Genomic DNA, 24,227 nt, shown 5'->3' with positions numbered 1-24,227 from the left:
AAGCATTATGTCGAAATAACCAAATGTTAATCGATTTTATTTGCAGAAGTTCACGTTTTAGTGTTTAATTCACTCACTGCACCACTGTCTTTGTCTTAAACACCAGATAGTGCCATTCTCACTCAGTTTGTATCTTTAATTATAGTGCAACAGTGATTCAACAGGAACAGCAAATGACCCCTCTCCGTGGCTCTCACCATAACAAGTTTTGACTGGAATGTGTGTTTTGTTCATGACGAAGATGAAACAATTTTGCACGGTTATAATCACCACACTTTAATAGAATAGTAACGGTTGAAACATAAGATATGTTGTCTCCAAACCAGCTATGATTTTTACACAAAGCCTTTGATTCTTCATTAAATTTCATTAAACTGACACCGTCATCCTTACTTTGCCTACCCCGGCAGAATCCTAACGACCTAATCTAAAACAAGTGTAGCCTCTATTAAAATAATACATTCTCATAATACATTAATACTGACTTTTGTATTCTTATTCTTTTTTTACTATATTATACACATGGATATAGAGATTTAAATATAAACTAAATCTGCTCCGGAAGGAGAGAGTGTAAACATGGAGAAACGGTCTGAAATTTGGGAACGACATAAAATTAAAGACATAAATCACCAATGGAAGGGAAAAAATGAAATTACAAACAGAGAATGGCCTGTAACTGTTCACGAACACTTCAGCAGTGAGACTGGGAATAAGCTGCGAAGAGGGCCTTAAACTGATCACAGGCACGTCAGGAGAGAGACTGGGAATAACCTGCAGAGAGGGAATGAAATTAGGAATGAACAGAGATTAAACATGGAAATCACCTCAGGAAGAAGAGAGCGAATAAATTAGTGGAAGGATCTGATGCCAAGAATCAGCAAAGATTTCAATCTAAAAATGACTTCTGGCAGAGACACAAGGTAAAACACAGAGATAGGATCCGGAAGTAGGAATACAGATTTAGCAGCAAAATCATGATAGCAGGGAGAGAGGGAAAACATGAAGATAGGGGCAAATATTGGGAAGAAACAAGGACCTAAATATAAAAATCACCTCAGGGAGCAGATGTGGAATAAAAATGTGTAGGGGACTTGCGAAAAATAGAGAATTAACCGTAAATATCACCCCGGAAGGGGGGAATTAAACACATAATAATCGCTGGACAAAAGATGAGCAAGGTCCAGCTAGTCCGATACAATGATAATGAAGTTGGTGATTAATCATAGCACTCGATCACCATCAATGGGCTAGATTGTGACACATTGTGATCGTGTAAAAGGGGTGAGAATGAATTGACAGTCCCTTTTACATCTCTCCAATTTTTATTTCATTGAGATGTAAAACCTGCTGCGGATTCCCTGTCACCCGTTTTACACGACCGCACAAAGTCCCAATCTACCCCAATGAGTCGACAACAGACCCAGATATGAGCTATGGAAAGCTTTGTGAACCATAGGGCATAAATTGATTTCCGGCCGTAGTGTAAAACGTTCGGTAACGAATCAGCAGCCCCTTCTACAATCCGCCCGATTTTCCTTTAACATTGAAATCAATTGTTTGGAAAATCGGACCAACAATAAAACGGGCTGCTGGTGCTCTATCGCTCATTTTACACTGTCGCTCATTTTGCGCTTTCGCTCATTTTGCACTACTGCCGGAGACCAATTTCAACCCCAGTTTTTTTTCAGAGAGCATTGAATTTTGTAAGTCATCTGGGGAAGTAGTGTGCGATGGGATACTCTGCGATTGTGTGTACAGTCTGCCAGAGAACAGTTTGTGATGGAAAGATTTCATTCTGCAAGTGCTGTTGATGTCAGGGCTGATTCCACGAATGGGCGCTCCCAGCGATGAGCGCCACTCTCGGGGAGAGCCGAGCTCTCAAACACAAGGCCGCAGCGCTTTATTTTCAACCCACTAATTTAAACCGACTGGAGTCAGACGCAACCCGTCTGTGGGCCCGAGATTTCCCCATCCCGCCACTCCACCAGTTGTGTCAGACCTTTAGTTTCTAAAGAAGCAGATTCTAAACGTGCAAAGACAGAAAACCCTGGTGAAAGCAACTCAGAAACAACGAGGGTAAAATTCAACTTCGACCAGGGCACAACACAGACGGTAATGGATGGGCCGCCCATTATACATCCCACTCAATTCTCCTTTCCATTGAAGTCATGGGGTGCAAAACGAGCGGCCGATGCACTGCGGCCTATAATTCCGCCCCGCCGAAGTTACATTTCATCCCTGATAATCCACAGGGTGCAGCCACCAGCCTCCGACCTGATCCGGGGCACTCAGCCGATTGACTCCAGACTGAAATCATTGAACACCTGTCAAGCAGCCCATATCTTTCCACATCTCGGATAGTCGAACACTTAATTCCTGCACCAAAACATTGTTTAAGCCTGGTCAACTTGAGTATAAGGAATATAACATTTTAATTTATGACTGTTATCAATCTAACGCAAACTATCTTCCCGTCAGCCATTCTGTGTCAGGTTCAATACCGTAACAGCAATGAGACTTGGACATGAGATAAAGAATCAGCCAACGAGGGTAAAATTCAACTTTGACCAGGGCACAACACAGACGGTAATGGATGGGCCGCCCATTATACACCCATTATTGAATGGCGGAGCAGGCTCGAAGGGACGAATGTCCTACTCCTGCTCCTATTTTCTATGTTTTCTATGTTTATGTTTTCTAAGGAATTCAGGAGAAACTTCTTTATCGAGAGAGTGGTTAGAATGTGCAATGTGCTACCACAAGGAGTAGTTGAGGCGACTAGCATAGATGCATTCAAGAGGAAGTTAGATAAGCACACGAGGGAGAAAGGAATAGGAGGATATTCTGATACGGTGAGGTGAAGTAGGGAGGGAGGAGCGTAAAAACTGGCTGGACCTGTTGGGCCGAATGGCCTGCTTCTGTGCCGCAGCTTCTACGAGATAGAATGTTGATGTGCTCGCAGGGCCTGCTTCTGCTCTCATCTCACTTGTACTTGCCATGCCTACTGGGTTCAGTCCATAACCACAAACTGGAATGAAACAGCCTCATTAACCACGTCATCAGAAACACTGAAATCAGCAACCATTTCTTGCATGTCATTGGTACTGGGAATGGGCTCGGTTGCGCTGAAGGTCAGCGTAAGACAGACCAAATTGTTACAATGAAGTTGTGAAAGCCCTGAGATATGATGTTGTTAAAGGCATCACACAATTAATCTATGGAAGCCGTAATAGCTGCCATTCAGAAGTAACGAACGCCCTTAGAATCTCCACCAGATTCCTTGCTGCTGCTGGAATCACCTGGACTGTCACATTGTCCAGAGTGATCTGCCTGGCCTCACATACCTCATGCGTTGTCTTACAAATGCGGCTCTTGAACTTCTCCAACTAATCGGCCATCTCCAGAATGTGGGAGATGAATGTCTCCACGGCCTGCACATTAGGTCTGTGCGACCAAGTCTTAATTCTCTTGAAGACTGGGACCCTCAGCCAAGGACAGTTGTTTCTCGGCCTCCCCAGGGGAGAAATATAGAACTATTTCCAGCTCCTCCTGCTCGCTGGTGCTTGGTGCTTCACCCCGTGATATATCCTTAGCCGCACTTTATACATCCTCTCGAAAGGGTTCATCTGGGTTGGTGATGGACACGGTGCAGCAATAGATGCTTTGCAGTTATCAAGCTCACTACCATATCCTTACTTCTTTAAATGGTGGGAGACCTTACAATTAACAACAACTTGCATACATAGCGCCTTTAACTAAAGAAAACACCCCAAGGTGCTTCACAGGAGCGTTATCAGATAAAATTTGGTACCGATCCACAAAATGAGATATTAGGGCAGGTGACCTAAAACTTGGTAAAAAAAAGTTACGTTTTAAGGGGCGTCTTAACGGATGAGTGAGAGGTCGAGAGGCTGAGAGATTTAGAGAGTGAATTCCAGAGCTTCGGGCCTAGGTATTTGAAGGAACTGCCGCGATTGGTGGAGCGATTAAAATCGGGGATGCGCAAAAGGCAGTAATTGAAGGTATGCAGAGAGGGTTATCGGGCTGGAGGAGGTTACAGAGATAGAGGGGGATTTGAACAAAAGAATGTTAATTTTAAATCGAGCCGTTGTCGGAACGGGAGCTAATGTATGTCAACAAGCATAGGGGTGAAGGGTGAACGGGCCTTGGTGTGAGTTTGGATATGGACAGCAGGGTTTTGGATGAGCTCAAGTTTATGGAGGGTGGGATACCGGAGGTCGGCCAGGAGAGCATTGGAATAGTCAAGTCTAGAGGTAACAAAAGCATCGATGAGGGTTTCAACGGGAGATGGGCAGGGTGTAGACGGGCGATGTTACAGAGGTGGAAATAGACCGACTTGGTGAGGAGAGACTATATGGTCAAAAGCTCAGCACAGAGTCAAATAGGACTCCGACGTTGTGAAAAGTTTGGTTCAGCTTGAGACAGTGGCTCAGCAGGTGGATCGAGTCGGTGGCTATGGAATGGAGTTTGTGGTGGGGCCAAAGACAATGGTTTCGGTCTTCCCAATATTTAATTGGAGGAAAATTCATTACTGAATTTCGGACAAGCAGCGTGACAAATCGAAGGCAGTGGAAGGATCGAGAGAGGTAGGTAGGTGAGGTAGAGCTGGGTATGGTTAGAGTACATGTGTGTATCTGATGCTGCATGTAGCGGAGAAATCGGAGGGTGTCAAGGATAGATCCTTGCGGGCTGTTGACCTTCTTCCTCCTAAGTTTCACCACCACACACTTCGAGTAAGTACAAGACACTTGATGGTGGAATATACAGAACAGACTGTAATCCTTTACAGTGCAGGTGGTCAATTTATACCGTATACAGGAATAGCTCCGGATCCCTCTCTCTTTCGAGCTCTCCCAACTAACTCTGGAACTATCCACCCTTCTTATACACTTCAGTTTTCTGACTTCAAAGGTATACCTCACAGATAAGACTTCATGACTGATCTGTTCTTGGATTCTTTCAAGAACAACTTATTAAATAAACAGTCTTAGTTGAGTACATTCCATAAACAAGACTTCCTGACAAACTGTCCTCGGAACCTTTCAAGAACAGTTTATTGACAGCTTATTTACCTAAACCACCACTCTATACCATGGTTAATTGATCCCTCTACCTATGTTTATTACACTAATCACTAAGTTGTACAATAATCACTCATGGTCGATGCAATCCCAAACACTATCTCTTTGCAACACCCCTTTGTAGATTGTTATCAGACACTTGAAGAAGTCCATCGCCTCTTCTCCCAATTCCCTTCTAGTTTCCTGTTTATCTTATAAAGCCTGTTGCTTTCATAACCATTTGTAGTTATACAGGTTATTTCGATTATTAACCATTAACTCTCCAACATTTCCAACATATTCACCACTTTTTATTTCTTCTTATGCATCATATAGTGATGATGTGGAGATGCCGGTGATGGACTGGGGTTGACAATTGTAAACAATTTTACAACACCAAGTTATAGTCCAGCAATTTTATTTTAAATTCACAAGCTTTCGGAGACTTCCTCCTTCCTCAGTTAAATGTTTCAGGATCTCCTTGAAGCCTACGCATTTATACATATAGAACAATACATGGTGTTTACAGACTGCCCCTGCAACTGCCCGTTGCCAAGGCAATCACCGTGTTCAGACAGAGAGGTGTCACCTGCAGAACCCCCGAATACACATTCAACAAAAAAACAAACAGGGAAAAAAAACAGAGAGAGGCAGAAACATCCGGAAGGCAGAGAGAGCCAGCAAATGACCCATTATATTAAAAACAGATAACATTTGTTCGCTGGTGGGGTAACGTGTAGCGTGACATGAACCCAAGATCCCGGTTGAGGCCGTCCTCATGGGTGCGGAACTTGGCTATCAATTTCTGCTCGACGATTTTGCGTTGTCGTGTGTCTCGAAGACCGCCTTGGAGTACGCTTACCCGAAGGTCGGTGGATGAATGTCCATGACTGCTGAAGTGTTCCCCGACTGGGAGGGAACCCTCCTGTTTGGCGATTGTTGCGCGGTGTCCGTTCATCCGTTGTCGCAGCGTCTGCATGGTCTCGCCAATGTACCATGCTCTGGGGCATCCTTTCCTGCAACGTATGAGGGAGACAACGTTGGCCGAGTCACAGGAGTATGAACCATGCACCTGGTGGGTGGTGTCCTCTCGTGTGATGGTGGTATCTGTGTCGATGATCTGGCATGTCTTGCAGAGGTTACCGTGGCAGGGTTGTGTGGTGTCGTGGACGCTGTTCTCTTGAAAGCTAGGTAATTTGCTGCGAACGATGGTCTGTTTGAGGTTGGGTGGCTGTTTAAAGGCGAGTAGTGGAGGTGTGGGGATGGCCACAGCGAGGTGTTTGTCCTCATTGATGACATGTTGAAGGCTGCGGAGAACATGGCGTAGTTTCTCCTATAGTGAGGTGGACTGTGTATGATGAGATGGACTGTGTATGGTGAGGTGGACTGTGTGTACATTACAGGCTTCAGTTGCTCTTCTGACAGTTGGGTCAATGACATTATCTTCTTCGCCCAACTGCAAAGTGTTAACATGATGATCAGTAACAGAATCTGAGAGGTCACAATGCAAACTATGGGGTGCAATGCAATATTCGAAATTTCCAGTGGCTGATGGTGACCACGCTAGTTACTGCTCCCACTTAGAAACGACTCCCACCCTTGTAATATCTCCCACCCTAGTAACAGCTCCCACCCTAGCAAAGACTCCCAGCCTAGTAACAATGCGACCCAGTAAAGGCTCCCACCCTCTTAACGGCTCCCACCCTAGTAACGACTCCCACCATGAGTGCTTAAACTCACGCTCTGTTCTCGTTTGGATCACCTTTATCTGATCCATATCGTCTTCAGTTCCCAAATCTAACCTCCAATCACTATATTTCAACTTGTTCAGTTCCATCTTCACATGCTCATTACCTATTAATTGTCTACTTTTCTTGATATTTAGTCCCACCTCCATATTACTAATCGAATAGTTAAACTGTCCCACAGTCTTACAATATACCATTGTGGAGCATTCAACAAGGAACCGTCACACATTGATATCGATCGAGTACCGTGTACACAATACAATACATATATATAGTCTGACAATCGATCATATCAATAGTCACAATATTACATTTAGTTCTAAAACATAACAGTCCACGTCTAGCACTATATAACATAGGCTCACAAGTTTCCACACATGGGTTACAATCACCCGAGTTACGTTCTCTCTAATCGGCTGAGTGGGTGGAAAGCTTATCCATCCAAACTTATTATCCAGGCAACTTGTTACATGATAGTGCAGATAGCTGCCTGTTGCGGTATCAAAGGTGGATCCCCAGTCTTCTCGGTCTTTACAAACGTATCGGAGCCCCCCTATAATTAGTCTCACGTCAACATAAGAGTATAGCATTAACATCCTGTGGGATTCACCAGAACTATTGGCAAACCATTTCAGTACACAGTCCGGACAGTAGGGCCCAGGAGCGCAGGTTACCATTAGCAAACTGGCTAAGATGACTAGAAAGTTGACTCCAGCCCAGTAGGGTAATTGAGTGCCTATGGTCTGTTGTAGTGACATTTTCTAGCCATCCATGACAGCTTGAATATCGAGACAGACCACAGCCCAAGATATCTTTAAAGGATCCGAAGTAATTGCTCTTAATTTTATCCCATAAATCTTATGATTCAGTAATTACCATATTTACAAGCTCCTGAGCCATGGCTGATTCAGCCCCGAGCTCACCTTTCATGGAGTGGGCCACTGCTTGTGCATCTTACCACGCTTGTAATTTGTTCACGAGGACCTCATTACTCAGCATTAAGGGACGCCGCTCCCAGTGTTACTCAGGCCGCTTGGGTATCTAGACGGTCATGTTTTACTCTAATTTGGACACTGGACAAGGACCGTGAACATTTATTATACTTCTGCGACAAATCACATTAGGATAGGATAAATGGTTCACCCTTATAGGAAACGATATCATATTGCCTGCTCTCCCACACAAAAATGTCAGGAGAGTGGAAGTGTTACGTGCAACCTCCCAATATTGCCTGTGTACGTATGTGAAGTATTTACACAGATGTTCATGGCAATATTCTATTGTTGGTTGAAAAGTTTTACGTGTAAGAGGTTTCATTACCATGCCACCACGCAGTGAGAAAGTGACTGAGGATGGTTCCATCATTACCCCAGACCATTGATATCACTCCACACGGAGGCCGAGCCCCTTTTGTGAACTATCTGAGAACGGACTTTTTATTGTAAACAATCATCGTGTCCCATACATTCGTCACTGCATCACATAAAAGGCTGCAGCTGCGACGCGCAATCCTCTTTCTTAATACACGTGCAAAGTTGTTATTTAATTTACACCGTAAGCACCCTGGCGCAAACATAACAGAAATATAATATTGTCCCCGCATTCCATTGTTGTAAGGACCTTAACTCTGCCGTCCAAAACTGATTCATTGATTCTCAAAGCATTTCACCGAGCAATTATACCAACACAAAGACTCATCTCGGGTCACATCGGTAAAAGCAGTCCCAGAGATACGACAGTGATCATTTACTTCTTCCACCCATTCAGCCCGATGGATAACAAGGCTCGGTTGGACAAAGGCAAACGTTTCATAGGTGAGAGTTTTATTCAGTACCATTGTAAACCAACCATGAGCAAAAACATACCACAGACAAGAGAGTATAACCACGATGCCATTTCTCTGAATCGCATTGGATCGTGGCTCGATTCACGACCAGGGATTCTTTATTAGCGCTCATCTGTAAGAGTAACAACGTTTTCATCGTTCACTTCAACATTTTCTCCTTCTTCTGATTGTTGACAAGGTTCAAGCAGAGTCAAGCACATACTAGAAACCAAAAAAAAAAGATACACAATTTTTTGTGGAAGCCGTCAACTTCTTAGCAGGAAGAAGACGGACACAGGCATCACCAACCTGTGCCACACAGCCGTTCACAGCTTTCAAGTTAACTTTTAAAAAAAACTTTGCCGAATGAAGAAGAGCAACATTCCATTCTTCTCTTATAAAGATTTCATGTCTGCTAAACATGCTCAAAGTTCCGAATACAACTAAACCCAGATTTTTTTTTCGAAGTCGTCTACTCTGACTTTAACACTGTGCAACAATGCTATAGTCCATTCCACTAGATTTCATCAGATTGTTATCACAGAGACAGCAGTAGATCCTTTAAACTTGAGGGAAGGAAACGGAGCGACAGCCAACAGCATCGAAATATTGACAAAGGCTTTTAAAGAGACAATACCATTCAGACAGTCTTTTTACAGAGACAGTGAAAACAAAATAATTTGTACGATGGAATAATGTGTCTCACTCCTGATTTTTTCTCATTTCCCCCTTTTGTGTTCCAAGTGGTTTAATTTGCGTTACACGCTACCATGAGACTCCCAATGACCCAATGTTGACAGCATCTTCAGACAGAAAATCTTCCCACAAACTTTGATCAGCGTCAACACTTTTTAAAGAAAAATAGGCATTTTACAGAAGGCATGAAAGTGCATTGTGTGTCGCTCTAATGGCTTGTTAGATGAAAGAATGATCGGCTGCCCGCTGCTCGATTAGCATTTATGTTGGCGAAAAAGCGAATGTTGATCAGGAGCAAGCATTGGGCTCAGTGATGGGACATTCGTTGGCACCAGAACGACAAGCACCAAGAAAGCAATCTTCCCTGACCGGGAATCGAACCCGGGCCGCGGCGGTGAGAGCGCCGAATCCTAACCACTAGACCACCAGGGAAGCTACGGCTGATGCATGCGAGAGAGGAGTCCAACCTTTTCTTTCCTAATTGTCCCTTTGAAATTCAGGTCTCTTTCGATCCAAAAAAAAGCTGCTCGCCCAAAATGGCATTTTCTTTTAGCACATTGGAACATAGAACATTCACGGCACAGTGGGAGGCCATTCGGCCCATCGTGTTTGTGACGGTCATCGAACAACATAAAACACTGGTTCAGACAATGACAGCACCAAGTTCGGGTAGGCATGCACACAAAATGGATGAAAGATGATGGACTTTGAGAGACGATGGGTTTTGCAGATGCCAGGATAAATAAACTGAAAGAGCTCATCAGCCTGCTTCTTTCAGATACTGAATGTCTTTATGCTCAAGAGATGTTCTCACTGCCTCAGGCCCATTATATCCAGTCGCACACTCATTCCAATCTTGCACACCTCCCTTCGCTTTGAAACCGTGCATTTTTTTTTACACTGGGCCTCATTTTGAAGAAAGCGGTGCTGTGATCAGCTGGTGTTGTTAAGGAGATGTAGTGGCAGAAGAGACATAAAAGTCTAAAAAAACAGTGACTGTTCTGACACTGTGAGCTATAGTTAAAGGTTGGCGACAATTAGAGTGTCAGGCAGCAGATCTTTTCCAAATCTGCTGGAAATGGCAACAAAAACCTTCCCACAAACTTTGATCAGCATCACGACTCTTTAAAAATAAATACTGGCATTTTACAGAAGGCAAGAAAGTACATTGTGTGTCACTCTAATGGGTTGTGAGATAAAGGAATGATGGGCAGCCCCTTGTTGCAACCACAGCAGTGTAAAACTGATAGCGATCAGGAGCAATCACTGGCATCAGAACGAACAGCACTTTGAAAAATAACGTTCCCTGACCGGGAATCGAACCCAGGCCGCGGCGGTGAAAGCGCCGAATCCTAACCACTAGACCACCAGGGAAGCACATGGCACGATCTTGCAGGCCATCAGTCCAAGCCTCTTTTTCCTATTTGTCTCTGCATTTCACGTCCCTTTCTCCCCAAACAAGCTGCTCGGCCAAAATGGCATTTTTTTTTTGTACATAGAAACACAGAACATTCAGGGCACAGAAGGAGGCCATTCGGCCCATCGTGTCTGCGACGGTCATCGAAGAACATGAAACACTTGTTCAGACAATGACAGCACCAAGTTCGGGTCGGCATGCACTCGAAATGGATGAAAGATGTTGGGCATTGAGGGACGATGGGTTTTGCTGATGCCAGGAGAAATAAACTCAAAGATCTCATCTCCCTCCTTTCAGGTACTGATAATGTTCAAGAGATGTTCTCACTGCCTCAGGCCCATTATCTCCAGTCGCACACTCCTTCCAATCTTGCACATCTTCCTTAGCTTTGAAAACGCTCATTTTTTACACTGGAATTCAATTTGAAGAAAGAGGTGCTGTGATTAGTTGGTGTTGTTAAGGAGATGTCGTGCCAGGAGAGACATAAATGGCTAATGAGAACAGTTACTGTTCTGACACTGTGAGCTACAGTTAAAGGTTGGCGACAATTAAAGTGACAAGCAACAGGTCTTTTCCGAATCTTGGGAGAAATGGCAACAAAAATCTTCCCACAAACTTTGATCAGCGTCAACACATTTTAAAGAAATGTAGGCATTTTACAGAAGGCATGAAAGTGCATTGTATGTCGCTCTAATGGCTTGTTAGATTAAAGAATGATCGGTTGCCCGCTGCTCGATTAGCATTTATGTTGGCGAAAAAGCTAATGTTGATCAGGAGCAAGCATTGGGCTCAGTGATGGGACATTCGTTGGCACCAGAACAACGAGCACCAAGAAAGCAATCTGCCCTGACCTGCAATCGAACCCGGGACGCGGCGGTGAGAGCGCCGAATCCTAACCACTAGACCACCAGGGAAGCTACAGCTAATGCATGCGAGAGAGGAGTCCAACCTTTTCTTTCCTAATTGTCCCTTTGAAATTCAGGTCTCTTTCGATCCAAAAAAAAGCTGCTCGCCCAAAATGGCACTTTCTTTTAGCACATTGGAACATAGAACATTCACGGCACAGTGGGAGGCCATTCGGCCCATCGTGTTTGTGACGGTCATCGAACAACATAAAACACTGGTTCAGACAATGACAGCACCAAGTTCGGGTAGGCATGCACACAAAATGGATGAAAGATGATGGACTTTGAGAGACGATGGGTTTTGCAGATGCCAGGATAAATAAACTGAAAGAGCTCATCAGCCTGCTTCTTTCAGATACTGAATGTCTTTATGCTCAAGAGATGTTCTCACTGCCTCAGGCCCATTATATCCAGTCGCACACTCCTTCCAATCTTGCACACCTCCCTTCGCTTTGAAACCGTGCATTTTTTTTTACACTGGGCCTCATTTTGAAGAAAGCGGTGCTGTGATCAGCTGGTGTTGTTAAGGAGATGTAGTGGCAGAAGAGACATAAAAGTCTAAAAAAACAGTGACTGTGCTGACACTGTGAGCTATAGTTAAAGGTTGGCGACAATTAGAGTGTCAGGCAGCAGATCTTTTCCAAATCTGTTAGAAATGGCAACAAAAACCTTCCCACAAACTTTGATCAGCGTCACGACTCTTTAAAAATAAATACTGGCATTTTACAGAAGGCAAGAAAGTACATTGTGTGTCACTCTAATGGGTTGTGAGATAAAGGAATGATGGGCAGCCCCTTGTTGCAACCACAGCAGTGTAAAACTGATAGCGATCAGGAGCAATCACTGGCATCAGAACGAACAGCACTTTGCAAATAACGTTCCCTGACCGGGAATCGAACCCGGGCCGCGGCGGTGAAAGCGCCGAATCCTAACCACTAGACCACCAGGGAAGCACATGGCACGATCTTGCAGGCCATCAGTCCAAGCCTCTTTTTCCTATTTGTCTCTGCATTTCACGTCCCTTTCTCCCCAAACAAGCTGCTCGGCCAAAATGTCATTTTCTTTTCGTACATAGAAACACAGAACATTCAGGGCACAGAAGGAGGCCATTCGGCCCATCGTGTCTGCGACGGTCATCGAAGAACATGAAACACTTGTTCAGACAATGACAGCACCAAGTTCGGGTCGGCATGCACTCGAAATGGATGAAAGATGTTGGGCATTGAGGGACGATGGGTTTTGCTGATGCCAGGAGAAATAAACTCAAAGATCTCATCTCCCTCCTTTCAGGTACTGATAATGTTCAAGAGATGTTCTCACTGCCTCAGGCCCATTATCTCCAGTCGCACACTCCTTCCAATCTTGCACATCTTCCTTAGCTTTGAAAACGCTCATTTTTTACACTGGAATTCAATTTGAAGAAAGAGGTGCTGTGATTAGTTGGTGTTGTTAAGGAGATGTCGTGCCAGGAGAGACATAAATGGCTAATGAGAACAGTTACTGTTCTGACACTGTGAGCTACAGTTAAAGGTTGGCGACAATTAAAGTGACAAGCAACAGGTCTTTTCCGAATCTTGGGAGAAATGGCAAAAAAAATCTTCCCACAAACTTTGATCAGCGTCAACACATTTTAAAGAAATGTAGGCTTTTTACAGAAGGCATGAAAGTGCATTGTATGTCGCTCTAATGGCTTGTTAGATTAAAGAATGATCGGCTGCCCGCTGCTCGATTAGCATTGATGTTGGCGAAAAAGCTAATGTTGATCAGGAGCAAGCATTGGGCTCAGTGATGGGACATTCGTTGGCACCAGAACGACGAGCACCAAGAAAGCAATCTTCCCTGACCGGGAATAGAACCCAGGTCACGGCGGTGAAAGCGCCGAATCCTAACCACTAGACCACCAGGGAAGCTACGGCTGATGCATGCGAGAGAGGAGTCCAACCTTTTCTTTCCTAATTGTCCCTTTGAAATTCAGGTCTCTTTCGATCCAAAAAAAAGCTGCTCGCCCAAAATGGCATTTTCTTTTAGCACATTGGAACATAGAACATTCACGGCACAGTGGGAGGCCATTCGGCCCATCGTGTTTGTGACGGTCATCGAACAACATAAAACACTGGTTCAGACAATGACAGCACCAAGTTCGGGTAGGCATGCACACAAAATGGATGAAAGATGATGGACTTTGAGAGACGATGGGTTTTGCAGATGCCAGGATAAATAAACTGAAAGAGCTCATCAGCCTGCTTCTTTCAGATACTGAATGTCTTTATGCTCAAGAGATGTTCTCACTGCCTCAGGCCCATTATATCCAGTCGCACACTCCTTCCAATCTTGCACACCTCCCTTCGCTTTGAAACCGTGCATTTTTTTTTACACTGGGCCTCATTTTGAAGAAAGCGGTGCTGTGATCAGCTGGTGTTGTTAAGGAAATGTAGTGGCAGAAGAGACATAAAAGTCTAAAAAAACAGTGACTGTGCTGACACTGTGAGCTATAGTTAAAGGTTGGCGACAATTAGAGTGTCAGGCAGCAGATCTTTTCCAAATCTGTTAGAAATGGCAACAAAAACCTTCCCACAAACTTTGATCAGCGTCACGACTCTTTAAAAATAAATACTGGCATTTTACAGAAGGCAAGAAAGTACATTGTGTGTCACTCGAATGGGTTGTGAGACAAAGGAATGATGGGCAGCCCCTTGTTGCAACCACAGCAGTGTAAAACTGATAGCGATCAGGAGCAATCACTGGCATCAGAACGAACAGCACTTTGCAAATAACGTTCCCTGACCGGGAATCGAACACGGGCCGCGGCGGTGAAAGCGCCGAATCCTAACCACTAGACCACCAGGGAAGCACATGGCACGACCTTGCAGGCCATCAGTCCAAGCCTCTTTTTCCTATTTGTCTCTGCATTTCACGTCCCTTTCTCCCCAAACAAGCTGCTCGGCCAAAATGGCATTTTCTTTTCGTACATAGAAACACAGAACATTCAGGGCACAGAAGGAGGCCATTCGGCCCATCGTGTCTGCGACGGTCATCGAAGAACATGAAACACTTGTTCAGACAATGACAGCACCAAGTTCAGGTCGGCATGCACTCGAAATGGATGAAAGATGTTGGGCATTGAGGGACGATGGGTTTTGCTGATGCCAGGAGAAATAAACTCAAAGATCTCATCTCCCTCCTTTCAGGTACTGATAATGTTCAAGAGATGTTCTCACTGCCTCAGGCCCATTATCTCCAGTCGCACACTCCTTCCAATCTTGCACATCTTCCTTAGCTTTGAAAACGCTCATTTTTTACACTGGAATTCAATTTGAAGAAAGAGGTGCTGTGATTAGTTGGTGTTGTTAAGGAGATGTCGTGCCAGGAGAGACATAAATGACTAATGAGAACAGTTACTGTTCTGACACTGTGAGCTACAGTTAAAGGTTGGCGACAATTAAAGTGACAAGCAACAGGTCTTTTCCGAATCTTGGGAGAAATGGCAACAAAAATCTTCCCACAAACTTTGATCAGCGTCAACACATTTTAAAGAAATGTAGGCATTTTACAGAAGGCATGAAAGTGCATTGTATGTCGCTCTAATGGCTTGTTAGATTAAAGAATGATCGGCTGCCCGCTGCTCGATTAGCATTTATGTTGGCGAAAAAGCTAATGTTGATCAGGAGCAAGCATTGGGCTCAGTGATGGGACATTCGTTGGCACCAGAACAACGAGCACCAAGAAAGCAATCTTCCCTGACCGGGAATAGAACCCGGGCCGCGGCGGTGAGAGCGCCGAATCCTAACCACTAGACCACCAGGGAAGCTACGGCTGATGCATGCGAGAGAGGAGTCCAACCTTTTCTTTCCTAATTGTCCCTTTGAAATTCAGGTCTCTTTCGATCCAAAAAAAAGCTGCTCGCCCAAAATGGCATTTTCTTTTAGCACATTGGAACATAGAACATTCACGGCACAGTGGGAGGCCATTCGGCCCATCGTGTTTGTGACGGTCATCGAACAACATAAAACACTGGTTCAGACAATGACAGCACCAAGTTCGGGTAGGCATGCACACAAAATGGATGAAAGATGATGGACTTTGAGAGACGATGGGTTTTGCAGATGCCAGGATAAATAAACTGAAAGAGCTCATCAGCCTGCTTCTTTCAGATACTGAATGTCTTTATGCTCAAGAGATGTTCTCACTGCCTCTGGCCCATTATATCCAGTCGCACACTCATTCCAATCTTGCACACCTCCCTTCGCTTTGAAACCGTGCATTTTTTTTTACACTGGGCCTCATTTTGAAGAAAGCGGTGCTGTGATCAGCTGGTGTTGTTAAGGAGATGTAGTGGCAGAAGAGACATAAAAGTCTAAAAAACAGTGACTGTTCTGACACTGTGAGCTATAGTTAAAGGTTGGCGACAATTAGAGTGTCAGGCAGCAGATCTTTTCCAAATCTGTTAGAAATGGCAACAAAAACCTTCCCACAAACTTTGATCAGCGTCACGACTGTTTAAAAATAAATACTGGCATTTTACAGAAGGCAAGAAAGGACATTGTGTGTCACTCCAATGGGTTGTGAGATAAAGGAATGATGGGCAGCACCTTGTTGCAACCACAGCAGTGTAAAACTGATAGCGATCAGGAGCAATCACTGGCATCAGAACAAACAGCACTTTGCAAATAACGTTCCCTGACCGGGAATCGAACCCGGGCCACGGCGGTGAAAGCGCCGAATCCTAACCACTAGACCACCAGGGAAGCACATGGCACGATCTTGCAGGCCATCAGTCCAAGCCTCTTTTTCCTATTTGTCTCTGCATTTCACGTCCCTTTCTCCCCAAACAAGCTGCTCGGCCAAAATGGCATTTTCTTTTCGTACATCGAAACACAGAACATTCAGGGCACAGAAGGAGGCCATTCGGCCCATCGTGTCTGCGACGGTCATCGAAGAACATGAAACACTTGTTCAGACAATGACAGCACCAAGTTCGGGTCGGCATGCACTCGAAATGGATGAAAGAAGTTGGGCATTGAGGGACGATGGGTTTTGCAGATGCCAGGATAAATAAACTGAAAGAGCTCATCAGCCTGCTTCTTTCAGATACTGAATGTCTTTATGCTCAAGAGATGTTCTCACTGCCTCAGGCCCATTATATCCAGTCGCACACTCCTTCCAATCTTGCACACCTCCCTTCGCTTTGAAACCGTGCATTTTTTTTTACACTGGGCCTCATTTTGAAGAAAGCGGTGCTGTGATCAGCTGGTGTTGTTAAGGAGATGTAGTGGCAGAAGAGACATAAAAGTCTAAAAAAACAGTGACTGTGCTGACACTGTGAGCTATAGTTAAAGGTTGGCGACAATTGGAGTGTCAGGCAGCAGATCTTTTCCAAATCTGTTAGAAATGGCAACAAAAACCTTCCCACAAACTTTGATCAGCGTCACGACTCTTTAAAAATAAATACTGGCATTTTACAGAAGGCAAGAAAGTACATTGTGTGTCACTCTAATGGGTTGTGAGATAAAGGAATGATGGGCAGCCCCTTGTTGCAACCACAGCAGTGTAAAACTGATAGCGATCAGGAGCAATCACTGGCATCAGAATGAACAGCACTTTGCAAATGACTTTCCCTGACCAGTAATCGAACACGGGCCGCGGCTGTGAAAGCGCCGAATCCTAACCACTAGACCACCAGGGAAGCACATGGCACGATCTTGCAGGCCATCAGTCCAAGCCTCTTTTTCCTATTTGTCTCTGCATTTCACGTCCCTTTCTCCCCAAACAAGCTGCTCGGCCAAAATGGCATTTTCTTTTCGTACATAGAAACACAGAACATTCAGGGCACAGAAGGAGGCCATTCGGCCCATCGTGTCTGCGACGGTCATCGAAGAACATGAAACACTTGTTCAGACAATGACAGCACCAAGTTCAGGTCGGCATGCACTCGAAATGGATGAAAGATGTTGGGCATTGAGGGACGATGGGTTTTGCTGATGCCAGGAGAAATAAACTCAAAGATCTCATCTCCCTCCTTTCAGGTACTGATAATGTTCAAGAGATGTTCTCACTGCCTCAGGCCCATTATCTCCAGTCGCACACTCCTTCCAATCTTGCACATCTTCCTTAGCTTTGAAAACGCTCATTTTTTACACTGGAATTCAATTTGAAGAAAGAGGTGCTGTGATTAGTTGGTGTTGTTAAGGAGATGTCGTGCCAGGAGAGACATAAATGGCTAATGAGAACAGTTACTGTTCTGACACTGTGAGCTACAGTTAAAGGTTGGCGACAATTAAAGTGACAAGCAACAGGTCTTTTCCGAATCTTGGGAGAAATGGCAAAAAAAATCTTCCCACAAACTTTGATCAGCGTCAACACATTTTAAAGAAATGTAGGCTTTTTACAGAAGGCATGAAAGTGCATTGTATGTCGCTCTAATGGCTTGTTAGATTAAAGAATGATCGGCTGCCCGCTGCTCGATTAGCATTGATGTTGGCGAAAAAGCTAATGTTGATCAGGAGCAAGCATTGGGCTCAGTGATGGGACATTCGTTGGCACCAGAACGACGAGCACCAAGAAAGCAATCTTCCCTGACCGGGAATAGAACCCAGGTCACGGCGGTGAAAGCGCCGAATCCTAACCACTAGACCACCAGGGAAGCTACGGCTGATGCATGCGAGAGAGGAGTCCAACCTTTTCTTTCCTAATTGTCCCTTTGAAATTCAGGTCTCTTTCGATCCAAAAAAAAGCTGCTCGCCCAAAATGGCATTTTCTTTTAGCACATTGGAACATAGAACATTCACGGCACAGTGGGAGGCCATTCGGCCCATCGTGTTTGTGACGGTCATCGAACAACATAAAACACTGGTTCAGACAATGACAGCACCAAGTTCGGGTAGGCATGCACACAAAATGGATGAAAGATGATGGACTTTGAGAGACGATGGGTTTTGCAGATGCCAGGATAAATAAACTGAAAGAGCTCATCAGCCTGCTTCTTTCAGATACTGAATGTCTTTATGCTCAAGAGATGTTCTCACTGCCTCAGGCCCATTATATCCAGTCGCACACTCCTTCCAATCTTGCACACCTCCCTTCGCTTTGAAACCGTGCATTTTTTTTTACACTGGGCCTCATTTTGAAGAAAGCGGTGCTGTGATCAGCTGGTGTTGTTAAGGAAATGTAGTGGCAGAAGAGACATAAAAGTCTAAAAAAACAGTGACTGTGCTGACACTGTGAGCTATAGTTAAAGGTTGGCGACAATTAGAGTGTCAGGCAGCAGATCTTTTCCAAATCTGTTAGAAATGGCAACAAAAACCTTCCCACAAACTTTGATCAGCGTCACGACTCTTTAAAAATAAATACTGGCATTTTACAGAAGGCAAGAAAGTACATTGTGTGTCACTCGAATGGGTTGTGAGACAAAGGAATGATGGGCAGCCCCTTGTTGCAACCACAGCAGTGTAAAACTGATAGCGATCAGGAGCAATCACTGGCATCAGAACAAACAGCACTTTGCAAATAACGTTCCCTGACCGGGAATCGAACACGGGCCGCGGCGGTGAAAGCGCCGAATCCTAACCACTAGACCACCAGGGAAGCACATGGCACGATCTTGCAGGCCATCAGTCCAAGCCTCTTTTTCCTATTTGTCTCTGCATTTCACGTCCCTTTCTCCCCAAACAAGCTGCTCGGCCAAAATGGCATTTTCTTTTCGTACATAGAAACACAGAACATTCAGGGCACAGAAGGAGGCCATTCGGCCCATCGTGTCTGCGACGGTCATCGAAGAACATGAAACACTTGTTCAGACAATGACAGCACCAAGTTCAGGTCGGCATGCACTCGAAATGGATGAAAGATGTTGGGCATTGAGGGACGATGGGTTTTGCTGATGCCAGGAGAAATAAACTCAAAGATCTCATCTCCCTCCTTTCAGGTACTGATAATGTTCAAGAGATGTTCTCACTGCCTCAGGCCCATTATCTCCAGTCGCACACTCCTTCCAATCTTGCACATCTTCCTTAGCTTTGAAAACGCTCATTTTTTACACTGGAATTCAATTTGAAGAAAGAGGTGCTGTGATTAGTTGGTGTTGTTAAGGAGATGTCGTGCCAGGAGAGACATAAATGACTAATGAGAACAGTTACTGTTCTGACACTGTGAGCTACAGTTAAAGGTTGGCGACAATTAAAGTGACAAGCAAAAGGTCTTTTCCGAATCTTGGGAGAAATGGCAACAAAAATCTTCCCACAAACTTTGATCAGCGTCAACACATTTTAAAGAAATGTAGGCATTTTACAGAAGGCATGAAAGTGCATTGTATGTCGCTCTAATGGCTTGTTAGATTAAAGAATGATCGGCTGCCCGCTGCTCGATTAGCATTTATGTTGGCGAAAAAGCTAATGTTGATCAGGAGCAAGCATTGGGCTCAGTGATGGGACATTCGTTGGCACCAGAACAACGAGCACCAAGAAAGCAATCTTCCCTGACCGGGAATAGAACCCGGGCCGCGGCGGTGAGAGCGCCGAATCCTAACCACTAGACCACCAGGGAAGCTACGGCTGATGCATGCGAGAGAGGAGTCCAACCTTTTCTTTCCTAATTGTCCCTTTGAAATTCAGGTCTCTTTCGATCCAAAAAAAAGCTGCTCGCCCAAAATGGCATTTTCTTTTAGCACATTGGAACATAGAACATTCACGGCACAGTGGGAGGCCATTCGGCCCATCGTGTTTGTGACGGTCATCGAACAACATAAAACACTGGTTCAGACAATGACAGCACCAAGTTCGGGTAGGCATGCACACAAAATGGATGAAAGATGATGGACTTTGAGAGACGATGGGTTTTGCAGATGCCGGGATAAATAAACTGAAAGAGCTCATCAGCCTGCTTCTTTCAGATACTGAATGTCTTTATGCTCAAGAGATGTTCTCACTGCCTCTGGCCCATTATATCCAGTCGCACACTCATTCCAATCTTGCACACCTCCCTTCGCTTTGAAACCGTGCATTTTTTTTTACACTGGGCCTCATTTTGAAGAAAGCGGTGCTGTGATCAGCTGGTGTTGTTAAGGAGATGTAGTGGCAGAAGAGACATAAAAGTCTAAAAAACAGTGACTGTTCTGACACTGTGAGCTATAGTTAAAGGTTGGCGACAATTAGAGTGTCAGGCAGCAGATCTTTTCCAAATCTGTTAGAAATGGCAACAAAAACCTTCCCACAAACTTTGATCAGCGTCACGACTGTTTAAAAATAAATACTGGCATTTTACAGAAGGCAAGAAAGGACATTGTGTGTCACTCCAATGGGTTGTGAGATAAAGGAATGATGGGCAGCACCTTGTTGCAACCACAGCAGTGTAAAACTGATAGCGATCAGGAGCAATCACTGGCATCAGAACAAACAGCACTTTGCAAATAACGTTCCCTGACCGGGAATCGAACCCGGGCCACGGCGGTGAAAGCGCCGAATCCTAACCACTAGACCACCAGGGAAGCACATGGCACGATCTTGCAGGCCATCAGTCCAAGCCTCTTTTTCCTATTTGTCTCTGCATTTCACGTCCCTTTCTCCCCAAACAAGCTGCTCGGCCAAAATGGCATTTTCTTTTCGTACATCGAAACACAGAACATTCAGGGCACAGAAGGAGGCCATTCGGCCCATCGTGTCTGCGACGGTCATCGAAGAACATGAAACACTTGTTCAGACAATGACAGCACCAAGTTCGGGTCGGCATGCACTCGAAATGGATGAAAGAAGTTGGGCATTGAGGGACGATGGGTTTTGCAGATGCCAGGATAAATAAACTGAAAGAGCTCATCAGCCTGCTTCTTTCAGATACTGAATGTCTTTATGCTCAAGAGATGTTCTCACTGCCTCAGGCCCATTATATCCAGTCGCACACTCCTTCCAATCTTGCACACCTCCCTTCGCTTTGAAACCGTGCATTTTTTTTTACACTGGGCCTCATTTTGAAGAAAGCGGTGCTGTGATCAGCTGGTGTTGTTAAGGAGATGTAGTGGCAGAAGAGACATAAAAGTCTAAAAAAACAGTGACTGTGCTGACACTGTGAGCTATAGTTAAAGGTTGGCGACAATTGGAGTGTCAGGCAGCAGATCTTTTCCAAATCTGTTAGAAATGGCAACAAAAACCTTCCCACAAACTTTGATCAGCGTCACGACTCTTTAAAAATAAATACTGGCATTTTACAGAAGGCAAGAAAGTACATTGTGTGTCACTCTAATGGGTTGTGAGATAAAGGAATGATGGGCAGCCCCTTGTTGCAACCACAGCAGTGTAAAACTGATAGCGATCAGGAGCAATCACTGGCATCAGAATGAACAGCACTTTGCAAATGACTTTCCCTGACCAGTAATCGAACACGGGCCGCGGCTGTGAAAGCGCCGAATCCTAACCACTAGACCACCAGGGAAGCACATGGCACGATCTTGCAGGCCATCAGTCCAAGCCTCTTTTTCCTATTTGTCTCTGCATTTCACGTCCCTTTCTCCCCAAACAAGCTGCTCGGCCAAAATGGCATTTTCTTTTCGTACATAGAAACACAGAACATTCAGGGCACAGAAGGAGGCCATTCGGCCCATCGTGTCTGCGACGGTCATCGAAGAACATGAAACACTTGTTCAGACAATGACAGCACCAAGTTCAGGTCGGCATGCACTCGAAATGGATGAAAGATGTTGGGCATTGAGGGACGATGGGTTTTGCTGATGCCAGGAGAAATAAACTCAAAGATCTCATCTCCCTCCTTTCAGGTACTGATAATGTTCAAGAGATGTTCTCACTGCCTCAGGCCCATTATCTCCAGTCGCACACTCCTTCCAATCTTGCACATCTTCCTTAGCTTTGAAAACGCTCATTTTTTACACTGGAATTCAATTTGAAGAAAGAGGTGCTGTGATTAGTTGGTGTTGTTAAGGAGATGTCGTGCCAGGAGAGACATGAATGGCTAATGAGAACAGTTACTGTTCTGACACTGTGAGCTACAGTTAAAGGTTGGCGACAATTAAAGTGACAAGCAACAGGTCTTTTCCGACTCTTGGGAGAAATGGCAACAAAAATCTTCCCACAAACTTTGATCAGCGTCAACACATTTTAAAGAAATGTAGGCATTTTACAGAAGGCATGAAAGTGCATTGTATGTCGCTCTAATGGCTTGTTAGATTAAAGAATGATCGGCTGCCCGCTGCTCGATTAGCATTTATGTTGGCGAAAAAGCTAATGTTGATCAGGAGCAAGCATTGGGCTCAGTGATGGGACATTCGTTGGCACCAGAACGACGAGCACCAAGAAAGCAATCTTCCCTGACTGGGAATCGAACCCGGGCCGCGGCGGTGAGAGCGCCGAATCCTAACCACTAGACCACCAGGGAAGCTACGGCTGATGCATGCGAGAGAGGAGTCCAACCTTTTCTTTCCTAATTGTCCCTTTGAAATTCAGGTCTCTTTCGATCCAAAAAAAAGCTGCTCGCCCAAAATGGCATTTTCTTTTAGCACATTGGAACATAGAACATTCACGGCACAGTGGGAGGCCATTCGGCCCATCGTGTTTGTGACGGTCATCGAACAACATAAAACACTGGTTCAGACAATGACAGCACCAAGTTCGGGTAGGCATGCACACAAAATGGATGAAAGATGATGGACTTTGAGAGACGATGGGTTTTGCAGATGCCAGGATAAATAAACTGAAAGAGCTCATCAGCCTGCTTCTTTCAGATACTGAATGTCTTTATGCTCAAGAGATGTTCTCACTGCCTCTGGCCCATTATATCCAGTCGCACACTCATTCCAATCTTGCACACCTCCCTTCGCTTTGAAACCGTGCATTTTTTTTTACACTGGGCCTCATTTTGAAGAAAGCGGTGCTGTGATCAGCTGGTGTTGTTAAGGAGATGTAGTGGCAGAAGAGACATAAAAGTCTAAAAAACAGTGACTGTTCTGACACTGTGAGCTATAGTTAAAGGTTGGCGACAATTAGAGTGTCAGGCAGCAGATCTTTTCCAAATCTGTTAGAAATGGCAACAAAAACCTTCCCACAAACTTTGATCAGCGTCACGACTGTTTAAAAATAAATACTGGCATTTTACAGAAGGCAAGAAAGGACATTGTGTGTCACTCCAATGGGTTGTGAGATAAAGGAATGATGGGCAGCACCTTGTTGCAACCACAGCAGTGTAAAACTGATAGCGATCAGGAGCAATCACTGGCATCAGAACAAACAGCACTTTGCAAATAACGTTCCCTGACCGGGAATCGAACCCGGGCCACGGCGGTGAAAGCGCCGAATCCTAACCACTAGACCACCAGGGAAGCACATGGCACGATCTTGCAGGCCATCAGTCCAAGCCTCTTTTTCCTATTTGTCTCTGCATTTCACGTCCCTTTCTCCCCAAACAAGCTGCTCGGCCAAAATGGCATTTTCTTTTCGTACATCGAAACACAGAACATTCAGGGCACAGAAGGAGGCCATTCGGCCCATCGTGTCTGCGACGGTCATCGAAGAACATGAAACACTTGTTCAGACAATGACAGCACCAAGTTCGGGTCGG

The 24,227-nt window shown here is 44.9% G+C and overlaps 13 non-coding genes across 13 annotated transcripts; all 13 read right to left on the bottom strand.

Moving 5' to 3' along the window:
* Positions 1-9,713: 9,713 nt before the first annotated feature.
* Positions 9,714-9,785, bottom strand: trnae-cuc (transfer RNA glutamic acid (anticodon CUC)). The gene has a single exon. It is a non-coding gene; the product is annotated as a tRNA-Glu (tRNA).
* An 870-nt stretch (positions 9,786-10,655) lies between these two features.
* trnae-uuc (transfer RNA glutamic acid (anticodon UUC)) lies at positions 10,656-10,727 on the bottom strand. Its single transcript has one exon. It is a non-coding gene; the product is annotated as a tRNA-Glu (tRNA).
* Positions 10,728-12,553: 1,826 nt separating this feature from the next.
* On the bottom strand, positions 12,554-12,625 carry trnae-uuc (transfer RNA glutamic acid (anticodon UUC)). Its single transcript has one exon. It is a non-coding gene; the product is annotated as a tRNA-Glu (tRNA).
* Positions 12,626-13,510: 885 nt separating this feature from the next.
* On the bottom strand, positions 13,511-13,582 carry trnae-uuc (transfer RNA glutamic acid (anticodon UUC)). Its single transcript has one exon. It is a non-coding gene; the product is annotated as a tRNA-Glu (tRNA).
* An 869-nt stretch (positions 13,583-14,451) lies between these two features.
* Positions 14,452-14,523, bottom strand: trnae-uuc (transfer RNA glutamic acid (anticodon UUC)). The gene has a single exon. It is a non-coding gene; the product is annotated as a tRNA-Glu (tRNA).
* Positions 14,524-15,408: 885 nt separating this feature from the next.
* Positions 15,409-15,480, bottom strand: trnae-cuc (transfer RNA glutamic acid (anticodon CUC)). Its single transcript has one exon. It is a non-coding gene; the product is annotated as a tRNA-Glu (tRNA).
* An 868-nt stretch (positions 15,481-16,348) lies between these two features.
* On the bottom strand, positions 16,349-16,420 carry trnae-uuc (transfer RNA glutamic acid (anticodon UUC)). Its single transcript has one exon. It is a non-coding gene; the product is annotated as a tRNA-Glu (tRNA).
* Positions 16,421-18,243: 1,823 nt separating this feature from the next.
* Positions 18,244-18,315, bottom strand: trnae-uuc (transfer RNA glutamic acid (anticodon UUC)). Its single transcript has one exon. It is a non-coding gene; the product is annotated as a tRNA-Glu (tRNA).
* An 869-nt stretch (positions 18,316-19,184) lies between these two features.
* trnae-uuc (transfer RNA glutamic acid (anticodon UUC)) lies at positions 19,185-19,256 on the bottom strand. The gene has a single exon. It is a non-coding gene; the product is annotated as a tRNA-Glu (tRNA).
* Positions 19,257-20,141: 885 nt separating this feature from the next.
* Positions 20,142-20,213, bottom strand: trnae-cuc (transfer RNA glutamic acid (anticodon CUC)). The gene has a single exon. It is a non-coding gene; the product is annotated as a tRNA-Glu (tRNA).
* Positions 20,214-21,081: 868 nt separating this feature from the next.
* On the bottom strand, positions 21,082-21,153 carry trnae-uuc (transfer RNA glutamic acid (anticodon UUC)). Its single transcript has one exon. It is a non-coding gene; the product is annotated as a tRNA-Glu (tRNA).
* Positions 21,154-22,976: 1,823 nt separating this feature from the next.
* trnae-cuc (transfer RNA glutamic acid (anticodon CUC)) lies at positions 22,977-23,048 on the bottom strand. Its single transcript has one exon. It is a non-coding gene; the product is annotated as a tRNA-Glu (tRNA).
* An 868-nt stretch (positions 23,049-23,916) lies between these two features.
* Positions 23,917-23,988, bottom strand: trnae-uuc (transfer RNA glutamic acid (anticodon UUC)). The gene has a single exon. It is a non-coding gene; the product is annotated as a tRNA-Glu (tRNA).
* Between the last annotated feature and the right edge of the window lie 239 nt (positions 23,989-24,227).

Source organism: Heptranchias perlo, chromosome 2 (assembly GCF_035084215.1).
Source record: "Heptranchias perlo isolate sHepPer1 chromosome 2, sHepPer1.hap1, whole genome shotgun sequence".
In the NCBI taxonomy this organism is placed as follows: Eukaryota; Metazoa; Chordata; class Chondrichthyes; order Hexanchiformes; family Hexanchidae; genus Heptranchias; species Heptranchias perlo.
The sequence above is the reverse complement of the archived record's forward strand: the minus strand, read 5'-3'. Positions and strand labels throughout refer to the sequence as shown.